This window comes from Chelonoidis abingdonii, chromosome 2, assembly GCF_003597395.2.
Source record: "Chelonoidis abingdonii isolate Lonesome George chromosome 2, CheloAbing_2.0, whole genome shotgun sequence".
Lineage (NCBI taxonomy): Eukaryota > Metazoa > Chordata > Testudines > Testudinidae > Chelonoidis > Chelonoidis abingdonii.
This window is the reverse complement of record NC_133770.1, coordinates 64,052,070-64,070,399: the sequence shown is the minus strand read 5'-3', so window position 1 is coordinate 64,070,399 and position 18,330 is coordinate 64,052,070. Positions and strand designations below refer to the sequence as shown.

Genomic DNA, 18,330 nt, shown 5'->3' with positions numbered 1-18,330 from the left:
TACTTTAGATGCAGACTGAATTTAGCTTCTACCTCACAAACTACTAACACTAGCTATTTTTATACCCTTTGGTTGGAATTAATTTCTGCTGTTAGACAATAGAAATTATTGGTTTCTATCTTTAGCAGTCAAGCTAGCCTCAGTCAAACTGGGGAATATGAACAAGATGTTAATTAGGTGATAACACTATAAAATACCAGATTTTGCCACTCTTAACTCTTTTTAAGGAGTTGAAATTAATATGATTGAGGAGTAAGGTACTATTTGGTGTGAGTGAGGCTCTGTCTACAGTAGTGAACTTATAGCGGCACAGCTGTCCTGATGCAGCTGCGCCACTGTGAGATCGCTCGTGTAGCTACTCTGTGCCGGTGAAAGAGCTCTCCCATTGACAGACTAAAACCACCTCCACAAGCAGTGGTAGCTATGTTGGCAGGAGAAGACCTCCTGCTGATATAGCGCTGATCACACCAGTGCTTCTACTGGGGTAACTTATGTCGCTCAGAGGGGTGTTGTTTTCATCCCCCTGAGTGACATAAGTTATACTGACAAAAGTGGTAATGTAGACCTGGCCTAACAGTGGTAGAACCAGTCACCTATCTCGTGATTTTTCAGGAATGTAAAGGCATGCTGTTTATTGCTAGAAAAGGGGAAGTCCTGGATTTTTAGTGTCTTTAGTGGTTTGCAACAATAATTCCTTAAATGAATAGTGGTGGTGTGCTGATCTGAGCCAAAGTATCATTCCTTGGCCCAGTCTGATTTTTAATCCTCGGTCAAGGATATTGCACACAGTTCCAGTGATCACGCATGTTATGCTTACTAATGGTAAGCTGAGAACTTGGATCTTTAATACACTGTATTATTTTTCAAATAATTGAATAAATAAGTGCTGTGTTGCCGTAATGAACTGCTCTGTTCTCGAGTCTTTCATTAAAATGTTCACCACAGTGTCAAAAATCCTAGTGTTTGTTACATAAACGTAGGGCTCTGAATTCTTAAGCACGAAACAGTTGTAAGGAGCTTTGTGTTCATGTTAGAAACATTTGGCAATTCAAAGTAGACCATCAAATTGCCTGCAAATTCATGCTTATGCTGAGAGTATTATATGGAGTGTGGGAGAGGAAATTTTGAGAACCGATACAGTTATTAAAGGAAAAACAAGACAAGCTAGAAAATGGAATATGGCTAACTTACACATGCTTTTGAATCTAAAAAGGCTTCCTGTTCTAGCAAACTTTACCAATAGCTTAATTTTTATAATGTGAATATTCCTGAAAGATTCACTTAACTGTCATAGACTTTGTGATGGCTGCATTACAGACTGCTAGAAGGTGACAACCTCCCTTCATCCTTTTGTGTAAAAGTGTATCTGACTTGTCCAAATCAAAAAGATGAGCTCTTTTAGAGCGAGTAGTAATTAATGCAACTTCAGGTTGCAAGGTATGTATTTATATAATTTCTTTTTAAAGGGTTGAGGGAGAGCTCCTGTGTACTCCCTAAAGTGAGGAGGGTTTCCTTTGCACCTCAGGAACTTTTTGTAAAATGCATGAATGTTAAATCCAGCTTCAAGTTCCTATAGTCCAGATAGCAATTTACCACTCTCTTGTGCCACTAGAGGGATTTTATTTCCTGTCCTCAAGAGTTGGTGTTTTGTGCCCCAGGGTATAGCTACACTACAAAATTAGGTCAATTTTTTTAGAAATTGATTTGATATAGTCGATTGTGTGTCCCCACCTAAGACTATTAAGTCAGCAGTGTGTGTCCACAGTACCAAAGCTAGTGTCGACTTTTGAAGCATTGCATTGTGAGTAGCTATCCCAAAATTCCCACAGTCTCCGTAGCCCATTGGAATTCTGGGATGAGTTCCTAAAGCCTGATGTGGTTCTGGGTACATGTCGTCAGACTCTCCCCACCCCCTGCCATGAAAGCAATGGCAAAAAATCTTACCCATGCAGACGACATACCATGGCAAGCATGGAGCCCGCTCAGCTCACTGTCGCTGTATGTCTCCTGGGTGCTGCTGGCAGATGTGGTACTGCAGTGCTACACAGCAGCGGCTCCTTGCCTTTGCAAGTTAGCGAAGATGGTTAGCAGTCGTATTGTACCATCTTGTACCACCTGCTTCTGTCTCCTGGTTTCTCCTGTCTGGCCTTGGTGAGGTTGGTTGAGGGCGGCTGGGCAGACATGGGTGCTCCTGGCCAGCCTCGGTGAGGTTGGTCGGGGGCGCCTGGACATAAATGGGAGTGACTCCAGGTCATTCCCTTCTTTAAGTTTCATCTAATGGGAGTTTCAGTCCTGCTTGGAAAATCAGGCAAGCCTACTAAAGAACCAGAGAGGCAAACAGCCGCTCTGGGTCAGAGCTCCAGACATTCTGCTTCTATGATGAGCTGTATGCCATTCTAGGGGGTGCCCCTACAACTACCCTACCTCTGGGCTTTCCCTCCTCCCCCACCCTCCTGGGCTACCTTGGCAGTTATCCCTCCGTTTGTGTGATGAATTGAAACAATGACTTTATTGCCTCTGCAGTCTGAGATCTAAGGGGTGGGGGGAGGATGGTTGGCTTATAGGGAAGTAGAGTGAACCAAGTGGGTGGGTTTTCATCAAGGAGAAACAAATAGAACTTTCACACCATAGCCTGGCCAGTTGTGAAACTGGTTTTCAAAGCTTCTTTGATGCTGCACTCTTCTAACTGCCCTGGTGTCTAGCTGTGCATAATTAGCAGCCAGGCGATTTTGCCTCAACCTCCCATCCTGCCATAAACGTCTCCCCCTTACTCTCACAGATAGGGGTGGAGGAGGAGGGAAGCCTAGGGGTGGGGTAGTTGTAGGGGTGGGGAAAATGGTTTCTTCTGCTTGCTTGCTGTGCGCTATCTTCAACCTCCTCCTCATCTTCCTCTTCCCCAAAATTCTCATCCCTGTTGCGTGAGACTTCATTGACGGAGTCCATGCACAGGGCTGGGGTAGTTGTAGGGGCCTCCCTAGAATGGCATGCAGCTCATCATAGAAGCAGCATGTCTGGGGCTCTGCCCCGGAGCGGCCGTTTGCCTCTCTGGTGTTTTGGTAGGCTTGCCTCAGCTCCTGAAGTTTCACGTGGCACTGCTGCAGGTCCCTGTTATAGCCTCTGTCTTTCATGCCCTTGGAGATTTTTTTTCAAATGTTTTGGTATTTCATCTTTTAAAACAGAGTTCTGATAGCACAGATTCATCTCCCCATACAGCGATCAGATCCAGTAGCTCCCATTTGGTCCATGCTGGAGCTCTTTTGCGATTCTGGGATTCCATGGTCACCTGTGCTGATCAGCTCGCCACAGTAGTCAAACAAGAAATGAAATTCAAAAGCTTGTGGGGCTTTTCCTTTCTACCTGGCTAGTGCATCTGACTTGAGAGTGCTGTCCGGAGCTGTCACAATAGAGCACTCTGGATTCGTCCCAGAGACGAATACCATCAAATTGCGTCCAGCTACCCCAAATTCGACCCAGCAGGGACGATTTCAGTGCTAATCCCCCCCATCGGGGAGGAGTACAGAAATCAATTTTAAGAGCCCTTTAAGTTGACAAAAATGGCTTCATCACGAGGATGGGTGCAGGGTTAAATCGATCTAACGCTGCTAAATTTAGTAGACGGGCTCATTGAAATTAGTGTGAAGTGGATAATGAGAAATGTGGGATTGTAATTTGCTTGTCTAGGACTTTGTCCTGATGGTTTCCGGAATAGATCACTGAATTATCTGTACATGTTGTTAAATATTATGTCCCCAAGTGTATAGATTCTGTTGTTGTTAAAATTTGAATGGAAGACGGTAACAAGCTATAAATGATTTCTGTGCAGTATAGCTCTTTTAAAAAAATAGTTGTAGTTCATGAGAAGGAAGAGATCAGTTTTCAAATGTGTGGGTAGCAGATTCTTGCTTATATAAAGAGATGACTTTTAACGTTTGGAAATGCTTTTTGTATTGGTGAGAAGCCAGTCAGGTGAGTAAGCCTCAGTCTCTAAACTTGTGAAGAAGCTTAGAAGGGCACCATGAAAGCAATAAGGGGGTTGTTTAACCACCTTTTAAAGGAAAAACTGTTGTCATTTATGTACCAGTAGGCAGCATGGCAGTGCTCATCTCTGCCTCTTCCCCTTCACTTTGAGAGGCTAATGGTAAGTTCTGTCAAATTAGTGCAAAGAGCAAAAGGAAATACTGAGAAATCTAAGGATTCCCCAACCTAATGTTTTTTTAATAGAGCTGTCCCCCTATGTTGACAAAGCTTATCTCTGTCTAACGTAGAAGAAGTTTATTTTGGTATATCATTTTACTGGGCTACCAAAACACAGGCTGTGTGATAGATCACCTCAAAACTTTCTCACAATTCTAGATTGGAAAAAGCGGTAGAATGCTCATATTGGGGAACATCTCCATTATCCTTGCCTTCTTCACATATGTTCTTTGGGAGAAGTGCTGCAATGGAAAGACTGCATTGCTCATGTATAAAATTATTCAAGGAGAACAATTCTGTGAATAAGCAACAGACATTTGGTGATATGGAGTTGGCAGAATGTTCATTTTAGAAATATGAAATATGGCTGTGGCAAAATAAGGGTCAAAATGAAAATCATTGCCCAAAATTGATTGGGAAAAGGACTAATGTGTCTGAGTTCTAGGGGGAAAAGTGAGCGTAGGCAAAACAGTAATGACGTATGTGACTAGAGCTAATTAGAGTATTTTGGATTCACATGTAATCTAATGTGTCTTCTCTTTTCCTTGATCATTCTCAGTCTCCTCCATTTTATTAATCTAGAATTACAATTTTTCCCCACTAGTTCTAAAACTGGATCTATTGCTTGTATTTATGCAGTACTACCAGTGTTAATTGCTGATTGACATTTATTTTTGCAGCATACTAATTATAGTGACATCCTGATGACTGAAGCGTGGTCTACACTAGAAAAATCCACACTCCAGAGAACCATAGTTAGGTTGAACTTAGTCCCCCGCCCCCTCCCCCGGTAGACAGCTCTGGGCTGACAGAACAGAAGAATTCTTCCATCGACCTAGCTACTACCTCTTGGGGAGGTGGATTGTTACCTATGCTGACAGGACAATCCCTTCCATTGGCATAAGTAGTGTCTAGACTGAAGTGCTGCAGTGGCACCGTTGTACCACTGTAGCATTTTAAGTGTAGATAAGATGTAAGTTGTATTCCTGGTGCAGTCTCATGTTTGTTTCAGGTTAACAAAAGTTGATTGCTTTTGTAACCTTCCTGGTGCCTCTTAGGGCTCAAAATCAGGAGGTCTGTAGTGGGGCTTTGCTTCCTGGGTCCTTTTGCCAACATGGATCTCTCTGTTGAACTCAAGACATCTTCCACTGGTGATCTGAATTACTTGAACTGCTACTCTAATGGTAGTGTCTACTGGGAAAAAATGGGTCATTCACCCTAACAGTGGAAACTGTACTCTCTTCATAAATAAGTACATAATTCTCAAATTACCAAACGAGTCAAACTTCATAATTTCTATTTTATGTAAACAAAAAAAATACAAAGAACCAGTTATGCTAAATAAATATGTATGAATATGGCTAGATCTAAAATGAATGCATATGTACATACATATTAGGGCGGTCACACAATGAATCAATGGAGTACCATTTATTTAAATATTTTTGGATGTGTTCTATATTTTCAAATATATTAATTTCAGTTGCAACACAGACTACAAAGTGTACAGTGCTCAGTTCATATTTATTTTTCATTACAAATATTTGCACTGTAAGAAACAAAAGAAATAGTATTTTTTCAATTCCCCAATTGCAAGTACTGTAATGCAATCTCTTATCTTGAATGTTGAATTTACAAATGTAGAATTGTGTGTAAACAAACAAACAAAACCCCAACCCTGCACTCAAAAATAAAAGTGTAATACTTTAGAGCCTGCAAGTCCACTGAGAGTATGGCTACACTTGGAATTTCAAAGCGCTGCTGCGGCAGCGCTGTGGGAGCACTGTGAAGTGTGAGTGTGGTCAGAGCAGCAGCGCTGGGAGAGAGCTCTCCCAGCGCTGCACGTAAACCACATCCTTTACGGGTGTAGCGTGCAGCACTGGGAGCCGCGCTTCCAGCGCTGCCACCCTGATTACACTGAAGCTTTACAGCGCTGCATCTTGCAGCGCTCAGGGGGGTGTTTTTTCACAACCCTGAGCGCGAAAGTTGCAGCGCTGTAAAGTGTGAGTGTAGCAAGCCCTCAGTCATACTTTGTCCAGCCAATCCTCATGTAAACAAACTTGTTTGTCTATTACTTTATAAATTGTTTACCATAAGCTGCTCGCTTTCTTGTTTCAATGTCACGCTGAAAAGTGGAGACAGACATTCACACGACACTGTTGTAGCTGGCATTGCAAGATATTTACGTGCCAGGATGTCCCTAAAGATTCATATGTCTTGTCATTCTTCAGGCCACCATGTCCAGAGGACATTGCGTCCGTTGCCGATGATACGCTTCTGCTCGGTAACAATCCAAGCAGTGCGGACTGACAACATTTGTTTCATCATCTGAGTCCAGATGCCACCAGCAGAAGGGTTGATTTTCTTTTTGGTGGTTTTTGGATCTGTAGTTTTCCACATCGGGAGTGTTGGTCTTTTAAGAAACTAAGTCTGAAAGGCATGTTCTACCTTTCCCTCTCAGATGTGGAAGGCACTTCAGAATCTTAAACGCTTGGGCTGTAGCCATAGCTCATTTTATAGAAATCTCACATTGAATACCTTCTTTGTCAAAATCTGCTGTGAAAGTTGTTCTTAAAAAACAGGTGCTGGGTCATCAATCCAATGACGCTATAACATGAATCTATATGGACAGAATGCAGGAAACAGAAGCAACGGGGGCATACAATTCTTCCCCAAGAGTTTCATTTCACAATTTAATGACTTTTTTTTTCTTTTTTTTTTTTTTTTTAAATGTGAATCATCATCCAGTGTGGAAGCATGTCCTCTGGCATGGTGGCTGAAGCATGAAGGGGTATATGAATGTTTAGCATATCTGGCACATAAATACCTTGAAATGCCAGTAACAAAAGTGCCATGCCAATGCCTATTCTCACTTTCTGGTCACATTGCAAATAAGAAGAGGGCAGCTTTATCTCCTATAAATGTAAACAGACTTGTTTGTCTTAGTGATTGGCTGAACAAGAAGTAGGACTGAATGGATTTGTAGGCTCTGAAGTTTTACATTGTTCTGTTTTGCAAGTTATGTAACAAAAAAATCTACATTTGTAAATTGCACTTTCATGACAGTTTGCAATACAGTACTTGTATGAGGTGAATTGATGAATACTATTTCTCATCATTTTTAGAGTACAAATATTAATAATAAAAAATATTAAGTGCACACTATATGCTTTTTATTCTGCGTTTGTACTGTAAATCAATATGTTTGAAAATGTAGAAAAACATCCAAGAATAGTCAATACATTTCACTTGGTATTCTATCGCTTAACAGTGCGATTAAAACTAATTAATCATGATTCATTTTTTTGAGCTAACCGTGTGAGTTAACTGTGATTAATCAGCAGCCTATATATATATATATATATATATATATATATATAAAAAATGTATGTATGTATGTATTACTAAAAACATCGATAGAGGATGCCATAAACTTCTTTTTTTGGTCACTTTATACAATCACTCAGTCTCCTGGACTCTAGTGGTTAAGTCTGCCCTCTGACATGTCAGTCCCCAGTCCAGATACCTGTTAGTGGTGCACTTGTAGATGTTTCAGGAACAGGGATAACATGGCTGCCTGAAGTCTGAGCGAATAGTAAAGCAATCTGCCTTTGTCAGCCCACAAAATCTACTAAACTTCCTCCCCAAAAAACAAAGCACAAAGTAGCAAAGGATGGATTCTCCAAGAAAATCTGAAAGTTTTTAAAAAGATATCTCACTAAGAAGAATGTTTCTGGCTGACAGCATGGAAAACCCTCTGACTCCAAGTGAACACATGGCAGCCAGATGAATCAGAAATGCCAGAGCTGAAGAAGATCAAATGCCTACCAAAGACGCCATTCTGCAGATGATCTGAGTTTATTAAGGCCATTAGAAATGATCTGACAATCAAGCTTCTCACAGTAAAGAAAGAAGTTGCTAACTTGAGAGAAAGTGTCTGTGTATATGCCTACACAGGAGTTAGACGCCTGCAGCTGGCCCGTGCCAGCTGACTCAGCCTGAACCCCATAAGCTTAAGGGGCTGTTTGATTGTGGTGTAGATGTTTTGAGCTTGGGCTGCAGCCCGATGACTGAGACTCTCCCACCTTGCAGGGTCCTAGAGCCTGAGCTCAAGCCTGAACATCTGCATTACAGTTAAACAGCGTTTACCCTTAGCCCGAGCTAGCTGGTGTGGATTTTTACTTGCAGCTTGGATATACTCAGTGCTAGAGACTAAGAACATAACAGCCATACTGCGTCAGTCCAAAGGTCCATCTAGCCCAGGATCGTGTCTGCTGAAAGTGGCCAATGCCAGGTATTCCAGAGGGAATGAACAGAACAGGTAATCATCAAGTGATCCATCTGCTGTTGCCCATTCCCAGCTTCTGGCAAACAGGTCCATCAATGGCTGTTAGCCTCTATCTTCCATAAATGTATCTAGTTCTTTTTTTGAACCCTATTATAGTCTTGGCCTTTACAACATACTCTGGCAGAGTTCCATACTTCCTTTTGTTTGTTTTTAAATCTGCTGACTTAAAAGAAGCAGGTGAGAGAGAAACAGAGCTTCATGTCAGTGATGAAGCAAAGAGAAAAAGATGCAGCTTAAATTGGATGATACAGAAAACAGATGAACAAGGAACATCATCAGAATTAAGGGACTGCCTGAAAACGTATAAGGAGGAAACCTAATCTAGTATGTAAAAACTTTAATTGTGGGAGATATTACATCTTAGTTCTCTGGAAGAGGCAAAAGTGGAGAGAGGACATGGAGCACTTGCCTGGGCCTTGTAATAATAATAAATAAACCCAGATGCCTAATTGTGAAATGCCATGATTATCAGCAGAAAAAATTAATTATGAAAAAAGGCAGAGCACATTCAGCGCTCATCACAAGCTGCAAAGTTGACTGCCTTTTTCCTGACGTCTCTACCCTAACTTTAAAAAAAAAAAAAAAAAAAAAGAGAGAGAGAGAGCTGGGAAAAATAGAGTAGCACTCAGAAGGACAGATATCTGCTACAGACTGACTTTGAATGACAATGTAAATAGCAGTGTAATACAATTAAGACTGTAAACAAGGAAAAATACACTCTAGTCACTTTTGGATAGAAATCCAAATTTCAGATGTACAAGAAGACTTTCCAGAGGTGGTAACTTCAGATGAGCGTACTAAAAATTCTTGGAAAAGTGATGAAACACAGGAAAAAGAAGACAGGAAAAGAAGACAGAAGACTGGAGACCATACTGGCAATGGAAGAAATGAAGTTGAACAAGAGAACTCAGATACTGAATAATAATTAGAGTTTTCAATCTGAAGAGACTTCTTGGGAGTCACCAGGAATGAACAGCTGAACAGTAACTCAGTTAATGTTATAAAGAAAATAGTACAGAGTTGTCAGTAATAGCTGTATTTTTGAATTTTAAAATGTAGAGGAAACAAAGGAGAATAAGAAGGGAGTGGGGAAAGGATTTCAGGACTGGAGACAGGGGCGGCTCTGTGTTTTTGCCGCCCCAAGCATTGGACTCAGGCGGTCTTCAGCAGCATGCCTGTTGCTGGTCTGCTGGTCACGTGGCTTCAGCAGCGTTTCTGCACGGGACCAGCAGACCTCCCGAAGGCTGCATGACTGCCGCCTCACGGCGACTGGTATGCCGCCCTTCCGCGGCTTGCCACCCCAGGTACGTGCTTGCTGCCCTGGTGCCTGCAGCTGCCCCTGGCTGGAGAAGATTGAAAAAAATGGAGAGGGGATGGGAAGGAGCCATTAGGGGTTTTGTGTAAACCCTCCACATAACCCAAATGTTAGATGACAATCTGTTTCTACGGGTGAGGATCAAAGTCCCATAGATGGAGAATGTACCTCCTTTGTATTGCAAGTGAAGCAGCCCAGTTGCTGATCAGGAATGTACAGGGGTTCAGGGTTCAGTGAAGCACAGTTGTTTGAGGATTTTACACATTATGTTGATATTTTATTTGTGGATTTAGAGTAAGGGGAATACAAAAGAGGAGAGGGAACAGGGAAGGCAGGGGGGAATTAATTCCAAAAAATGGATATGGAAGTTTCCAAACAGAAACTAAGCCATATTCGGGCAAACAATAGTGAATGCAACTTAATTAGAAACAAGAGAGACATTGGCAACAGAAAGATTCATGTCATCACACAGTTAAAAAAAAAAATAAAAAAAATCACAATTTCAAATTTTTCAATAAGAGTTAGTCTCAATGTCTCTTCCTTTTAAAGTAGCATTTTTGAATGTCGAAAGGCTAAATAATGTCGATTAAAAGGAAAAAAGCCCTGGCAGAACGTAAACACCTCCCTCCCCCACACACACTATTCTATTTCAAGAAACTCATTTTCAGTAGGGGCAAAACTATGGGTATGAAAGGTAACCAATTTGAGCAGACATATTTTGCTTCAGCTAAAGAAAAGAAGAGAGGAGTGAATATAATATTTGCTAAACATGTACCTTTTCAGATTACAGATCAATTGAAGGATAAGGTGGAACGATTTATACTCTTGAAGGTCACAATCACCGAGTTATTAATAACTATCAATACATCATGCACCCAAGCAAAAGCAAAAAAAACTTTAAGGTCTTTAAACACTGCAACATTTTGGGGAAAGGGAAATTATACTTGGAGACTTCAGTTACACCCCTATTCTATAATGGGACAGATCTGTTAAAAAAAAGACCTGGGGAATAGGTAATCAGGTACAGCACTGATGTCTCTATCACAATTTGAAAGACCTGTTACAAAGAATTGTACACAATTGAAAGAGAGTGTTTTATTCGCACCTTCATCAGTTATATATTAAAATAGATTTAATATTAATGACTAAATCCTTAATTAAGCAGACAAGATCTGCTGAAATTGGCAACATTATGGTCAGATCATGAACCAGTGGCAGTAATATTTGATGACTGGGATGGGTTCCAAAGACCACTATATTTGAAAGTGAACTGCTTGCTTCTCCAAGATAAAGCTTGGTTTACAGCAATTAAAGAGGACACTGTTCAACATTTATAAATAAATGATAATGGACAATATATAAAAAGAGTCTTTCGCTGGGAGGCAGGTAAAGCAGTATTTAGGGTTTCAGCTGATAAGCGGAGCCTCTCAATCTAAAAAGAAAACTCAAGAAAAAATAGAACTATAACAGGAGATGCATTACAAGACATTCATAAAAACACAGGTTCATAAAAAAAACCAAACAATTAACTAATATTAGGGGGAAGTTGAATATGTTGATGACAGATGCCACTGAAAAAGCTAATAGGTATATGAAGCAGAAGTTTTATGATAAAGGAACTAACAGTGATAGTATATTGGCTCAGAAACTTAGAGATTCAAGAGCAGTGTATTATTCCTCCAGTTAAGAACAATCGGCAAAAGATAGTTACACACTCTGATGAAATATGTGCTACTTTTGCTGCTGTATTTCAGTTACTCCAAGCTCTGAAGTTAGTGAAAAATACCAAAGTAGCAAGCTTGCCAAAGAAAAGCAAAATTTCTAAAGAAACTTTAGATAAAGAAATAACAGAAGAAATGCTAGTGGCAATAGCAAGTATGAAAAGTGGTAAAACTCTAGGACCTGATGGCTTTCCAGCTGAATTTTACAAGGTATTTAAGAAGGTATTAGTGGGTTTCTTGAGAGGTACCTCAAGTACCACTCTGTTATGGGAGGAACTTGCACAACCTATGAGAGAAGCTACAGTGGTTCTCTCTCTAAAGATGGAAAGGATTTTACCTAATCTTGGTCCTATGGGCCTATATCTATGTTGAATTATGACACAAGTATTTTAGCAAAAATATTAACTAGTGTAGTGCAGGACTGAATCTCCATTACACAAAACTTAAAGAAGAGAATGACCTGAAGTCATTCCCATACCTGCCCAGTTGCCCCCGACCGAGCTCATCGAGGCTGGCCAGGAGCACCCACGGGACAACGATGAGGGCTACCAGTCATGCTGCACTGTCTGCCATCGGCAAGGCAAGGCAATGGGATGCTTCTGTGTAGCACTGCAGTACCGCATCTGCCTGCAGCACCCAGGAGACATATGGTGACAGAAAAAAAAGGCGAGAAATGATTTTTTGTCATTGCTTTTACTGGGGGGGCTGATGACATGTACCCAGACTCACCCGTGACAATATTTTTGACCCATCAGGCATTGGGAGCCCAACCCAGAATTCAAATGGTTGGCGGAGACTGCAGGAACTGTGGGATAGCTACAGTCGTCAGTCGCCCCTCTCTCATTGACAGCAATGGCTAAGAAACGTTTTGTGCCTTTTTTCTATGCCGACGCCATAGCACGGCAAGCATGGAGCCTGCTCAGGTCGCTGCAGCAGTTAAGAGCACTGTAAACAGCATGCGCATTATCCTGCAGTATATGCATCACCAGAACCCGCAAAGGCGGGCAAGGAGGTGACAACAGCGAGAGTGATGAGGACATGGACACAGACTTTTCTAAAAACACGGGCCACAGCAATTTGTCCATCCTCGTGACAATGGGGCAGGCTCATGCCATGGAACGCTGATTCTGTGCCTGGGAAACAAGCAGAAACTGATGGGACCACATAGTGTTGCAGGTCTGGTATGATTCACAGTGGCTGCGAAACTTTCGCATGGGTATGGGAACTTTCATGGAACTTTGTGATTTGCTTTCCCCTGCCCTGAAGTGCAAGAGTACCAAGATGAGAGCAGCCCTCACAGTTGAGAAGCGAGTGGCGATAGCCCTCTGGAAGCTTGCAATGCCAGACAGCTACCGGTCAGTCAGGAATCAATTTGGACTGGGCAAATCTACTGTGGGGGCTACTGTGATCCAAGTAGCCCATGCGATCACTGAGCTTCTGCTATCAAGGGTAGTGACTCTGGGAAATGTGCAGGCCATAGTGGATGGCTTTGCTGCAATGGGATTCCCTAACTGTGATGGTAGATGGTAGAGCAGCAAACCACGGCCAGTGGGAGCCATGATCGGCTGAACTTGTGGATGGGGCAGGTAAACAAACCAGTCCACCCGCCAGGGGCTTTGCCTACACAAGGGCATCCCAAGTTTGGGAAACACTGATCTTAGAGATATGATCAGTTCTTTTCCCTCACCAGTGACACCCATTGCAAATAATCCAGATTTTTAACCCAAATCACAAATCAGAGAGCTTCAACGATTGGGGGAGCCATGGAATACACACAGTTGGTGAGCTATTCAATAAAGAAACTTCTTTAACTTATTTAGAAATCAAAACAAACTTTAACTGGCCCAGTCTCCCTTGATACCAATACTTTCAAGTCAGGCACTGTTTCTCAACTTTCTAGAAAGCTTTCTGTACAAAAGAAGTTAACTTTCAAATAAAAGCAATGGCATCTGGTCAATTAGGAAACAAAATTATAACTAATTTATCGATCTTTACAGACAGCTTTCCTAACTAAAATGTGTCCGTATATGACATGCTGGGAAAAGGATGTGGATAGACAAATTATCCCAAAGGAGTGGGGTTTGATCTGGAAAAGAGGACTGACAACCTCAGTCTGTAACACAATAAAAAAAAAATTTCTTTAAGCAATTTGTTATCATATTCTGTAATCACACCTGACTGGTGTGAGAGATACCACTGAAACAGTATCTTAAAGTATCTCAAAGAATAGAAATATGCTGGAAAACATATGGGCTCCACATTGCTAAACTTTGCAGATCCAGTGGTACAAGTTCCCTTATATGAAGAAAGGGTTAAGAGTACTTTTAGATGAGTCACGTGGGGATGTGGTTGGCAGCTCTAGACATATTTCAGCTAAGGGGAGAGCTAGTACATGCAAAATGGAGACAGTTTTTAACCACAGCTCTCATAAGCTCTCTCATAAGAGTACTAGCTCACTAGGGACCAGCTTTATGGAACAAGTTACTTTGAGTCCACATGCCTTGGAATGAAAATCAAAGAGGCAGAGACCAATGAAGTGTCCCTTCAGTTGGCAACTTCAGCACTGTGTAGTGATCACTTAATGGTGTTAAAAATAAAGTGTTTAGCTAGAGTTTTGTTGTTTACTTTTGACATTTACTTACATCATTCCTTAGAAGGACTGGGCAACATACACAGCTTTGATCAATATTTGTAAATAGATTAGTTGTCCCTCCCTCCCCCCCTTTTTTTTTGTTTGAAGGAACAGCAAGCATAAAGAAACTTTTTTTGTTAAATTGGCACGTATATATAGAGTGAAGCATACGGAAGCTAATGAACCACAAAAAACAAACAACGTTTGAAGCATTAAAATAGCTGTTCCCTCTTACAGCCTGGTATGTGCAATATTCAAACATTTTCACTGCATTGTACATGTTAAAAACTACAAGACTCATTGCAACTGGAATGGCTCAGCACATTTGGAATGGAATAAGGCCTCTGAGATAGAGGTTGTTCTGTGGGACATGATCAGGCTAAGTGGAATTGTAGGTAGCCAGCACTAACTGAGCTTGTAGCCACTGATATCGTGGTCTCACTTATGGAACAAGAAAAAGCAGCAAAGACAGGGTGATAAAAGGTAAAGTGAGAATATATTTACAAAGGGATTGTGAGGGCAAATACTGCTTTATCATTCAAATCAATTATTATAATACTTTTACTCCCATTGGGGCATTGAGGGCCAGATTCTCCCTGCATTAGGGCAGTCTTGTGGTGCTCTAACAATGCAAGACTGGCTTACTAGCCAAACAAGTATCACATCAGCATTAGGGGAGTCTTCAGATGGTGGAGAAGCAACTATGTGAGTCAATTGCTTTCCCTGTTGTGACGGGTTGAGTCTCAGAGATCCCCTTGGGCCTGCCACCTGATGTGCTGAGACTACCTCTGAGCCTGTTTTCCCTGGCATCTTGGGACTTCAGAACCCTGCCTTGAGCCAGACACGCCAGTCTGCTCCAACACAGACCCAGGGTCTGAACCACATCCCCCAAAAACTGCAGACTTAACTGAAAATGGCTTAGAAAGTGCTCCTGTTTCTAGCACCCAGATACCCAGATCCAAACCCCAAATGAATCCATTGTACTCTGTATAAAGCTTATATAGGATAGACTCATAAATTGTCTGCCCTCTGTAACACTGAGAGAGAGAGAGATGCACTGCTGTTTGCTGCACCAGGAATTAATTACTTACTGTGGGTCAATTAATTAACAAAATCATTTTTGCTTAATATAAAAAGTAGGATTTAAGTGGTTCCAAGGAGTAACAGACAGAACAAAGTAAGTTACCAAGCAAAACAAAGCATAAAGCAAAGTCTAAGCCTAATACAGTAGGAAACTGAATACAGATAAAAAGTTACCCTCAGAGATGTTCCAATATCCTTCTTTTACAGTCTAGACTCCTTCCTAGTTTGGCCCAGTCCTTTCCCCTAGTACAGTTCTTGTTAGCTCAGGTGGTAGCTAGGGGATTTCTCATGACTGCCGCCCCTTCATTCTGTTCCACCCCCTTTTATAGCTTTGGCACAAGGCGGGAATCTTTTGTTTCTCTGGGTCCCCACCTCTCCTTCTAAATGGAAAAGCACCAGGTTTAAGACAGATTCCAGTACCAGGTGACATGGTCACGTGTCCTGTGAGACCCCAAACCTTCATTCTTACCGGCCTGACTCACAGGAAGGCTTGCAAGTAAACAGATCCATCTACAGCCAGTTGTCCTGGTTAATAGGAGCCAAAATTCCAGACTGCCATTAATGGCCCACACTTTGCATAATTACAATAGGACCTCAGTTATATTTCATACTTCTAGTTTCAGATACAAGAATGCTACATTTATACAAATAGGATGACCACACTCATTAGAGTATAAACTTTGTAATGATACCTTACAAGAGACCTTTTGCATGAAGCATATTCCAGTTATGTTATATTCACACTCCTTAGCATATCTTCATAAAATCATATGGAGTGCAACGTCACACCTGTCCTTGCAAGTGGCATAACTGGGTTGGCTCATTGGGGTTGTTGACAGCCATCAAAAATTAGAACAGTCTGCAGCCTGGTACAGAGTGACCCCAGGATTGGGGCAGTGCAAGGCTGGCTGAAAGCTCCTCCTCAGCTGTGAAAATGTGCTGCTTGATGGGAGTCAAGGATCAGGCTGAAAAATGTAAGAATTACAACTGCATATAATATTTAATAATAAAAGTCACAAAGAATTTTGAAGAGTTGGTGTAGTTCTTGCTTTTCTCTTAGTAAACTTAAACAGTAAACAGGCCTTGCCAGAACAATAGATGCAAAACCTGCTGACACATATTACAATCAAAGGCAGATTAATATTTACTGGGGCTATGGGCACAAAACATTTGGATCCCCCCCACACGGGGGGCCTAGGAACACCAGAGTCAGGGGTGGAGCTGGCATGGCTGTCCACTTTTTAACTTGGGTGCAGTAGCCTCGGGCAGGTGTATAATGGTGGCAGCATGAGCATAGTTTGAGGGTGAGGCAGAGGCATTGCCTCCCCCTCACCCCCCCCCCCTGCAAACTGCAGGCCTCTGGCCAGAGGTGACAGGAGCAGTAGTCTACACAGGATTGCTGACTCGGGCACAAAGCCTAGGCAGTGGTGGGGGTGGGCTGTGACTGGGAGCAGGAGGGACTAGTGGGGGCAGCCTAGCAGCAATGGGACCCAGTGGGGGCAGCAGGAGCTGGGCGAGACACTGAGCAAGCCTGGGCAGAGTGTGGTGGGTGTTGAGGCTGGGCCAATAGCAACTGGAGCGTTGCCAGAGGAGCCCTTCTGCCCAGCTCCTCACTGCCTGCACTGACTCCCAGCCAGGGCAGGACCTCTTCTCCCTGCAGAGTATGTCTGCAGGTCGCAGGGAGGGGGCAGGAGGCTGGATCAGAGCCCCTGCCCCTGGGTCCCACCAGCAGTGACCTGTACTGCAGGGTGGGGACATTGACCAGGGGCTCCTCTTTCACCCTTCCCTGGCTTCCTGGGTGGCCTTACCATTGCCCAGCTCCGGCTTCTGTCCTGGCTAGGGGGCAAGGCCCTGAGAGGAAGAAGAGGAGCATGGGTAGAGCCACAGTTCTGGCATTGTTGGCCCCTCCCACTTCTTTTCAAAAGTTCTGGTGCTCCTTAGTGGTGCCCCCAAGTTGGCATGGGTCCCATGGGCCTGTGCATCAATCCACCTCTAATTACAATGACCAACATCCCCGTCAATACACCTTTCCAGATCCAAGGGTTGTACACATGCCTATCGCAGCATGTGGTGTACCTCATTCAGTGCACTAAATGCCCGGATAGCAACTGCATGGGTGAAACCAGATAGTCGCTATGCTTATGAATTAACTAACACAGAAAAATGATGAGACACAAACACCACATCACCTGTGGGTGAACACTTTTTACAAAGTGATCACTCTATATCTGACTTACCAGTCCTCATCCTCAAAGGAAACTTACTCAACACTTTCAAAAGATGAGGATGGGAAATTTAAATTCATAACTTTGCTAGACACTAAATCATGGACTGAGTAGAGACACTGGATTTATGGCTTATAACAATCTATAACCCACTAATAACCTCCGTCCCCAGCTGCTCCCCCACCTTTTCTCCCTATGACTGGAGGGGTTTTAAAAGGTCACTTCACCTTGAATGATCCCTTGAAATATGTGTTAATTACTTATGCCAAACAATCTGTTCCACCATGTATTTAGCTGTGACATTCTGAGGTAAATTTCCCAGACCTGAGGAAGAGTTCTGTGTAAGCTCAAAAGTGTGCGTCTGTCACCAGGCTGGTCCAATAAAAGATATTACCTCACCCACCTTATCTGTTTAACTAAAATAGATCTGGCACAAAGAAATGCCTCTCCTCCCTAACCCCCACCTCCACACACACTCATTGAAGGGATTCTAATCAAAGTGAGGTTTGACTTCTGAAGCATTAACTGAGCAGAGCATGTAGCTTATATTGAATTCTCAAGACAGTTCTCAAAGTTCTTTCTCTTGGAAGGCTACGTTAATAAGTTACAGGACTTCTAGACTCCTGTAGCTCCTGAATATTGATAACAATATCAATATCAAGTATGCTGAACTTGGAAGCATCCTTTTCTTCTCGAATGCTTTCTAGTGCTCTGCCATATTATTCAAAATATACATACTGTTCTGAATAATTGCTTTTAAGCCAACTTTCATAGTTAAGAATTTACTCAGTTTGATAAATTACTCTCTTAAT

General features: G+C 42.2%; 1 protein-coding gene across 5 annotated transcripts in view; it reads left to right on the top strand.

Annotated features, from left to right (window-relative positions):
* Positions 1-18,330, top strand: part of HYCC1 (hyccin PI4KA lipid kinase complex subunit 1) — a 96,146-nt gene that overhangs the window by 15,939 nt on the left and 61,877 nt on the right. The window lies entirely within an intron of this gene.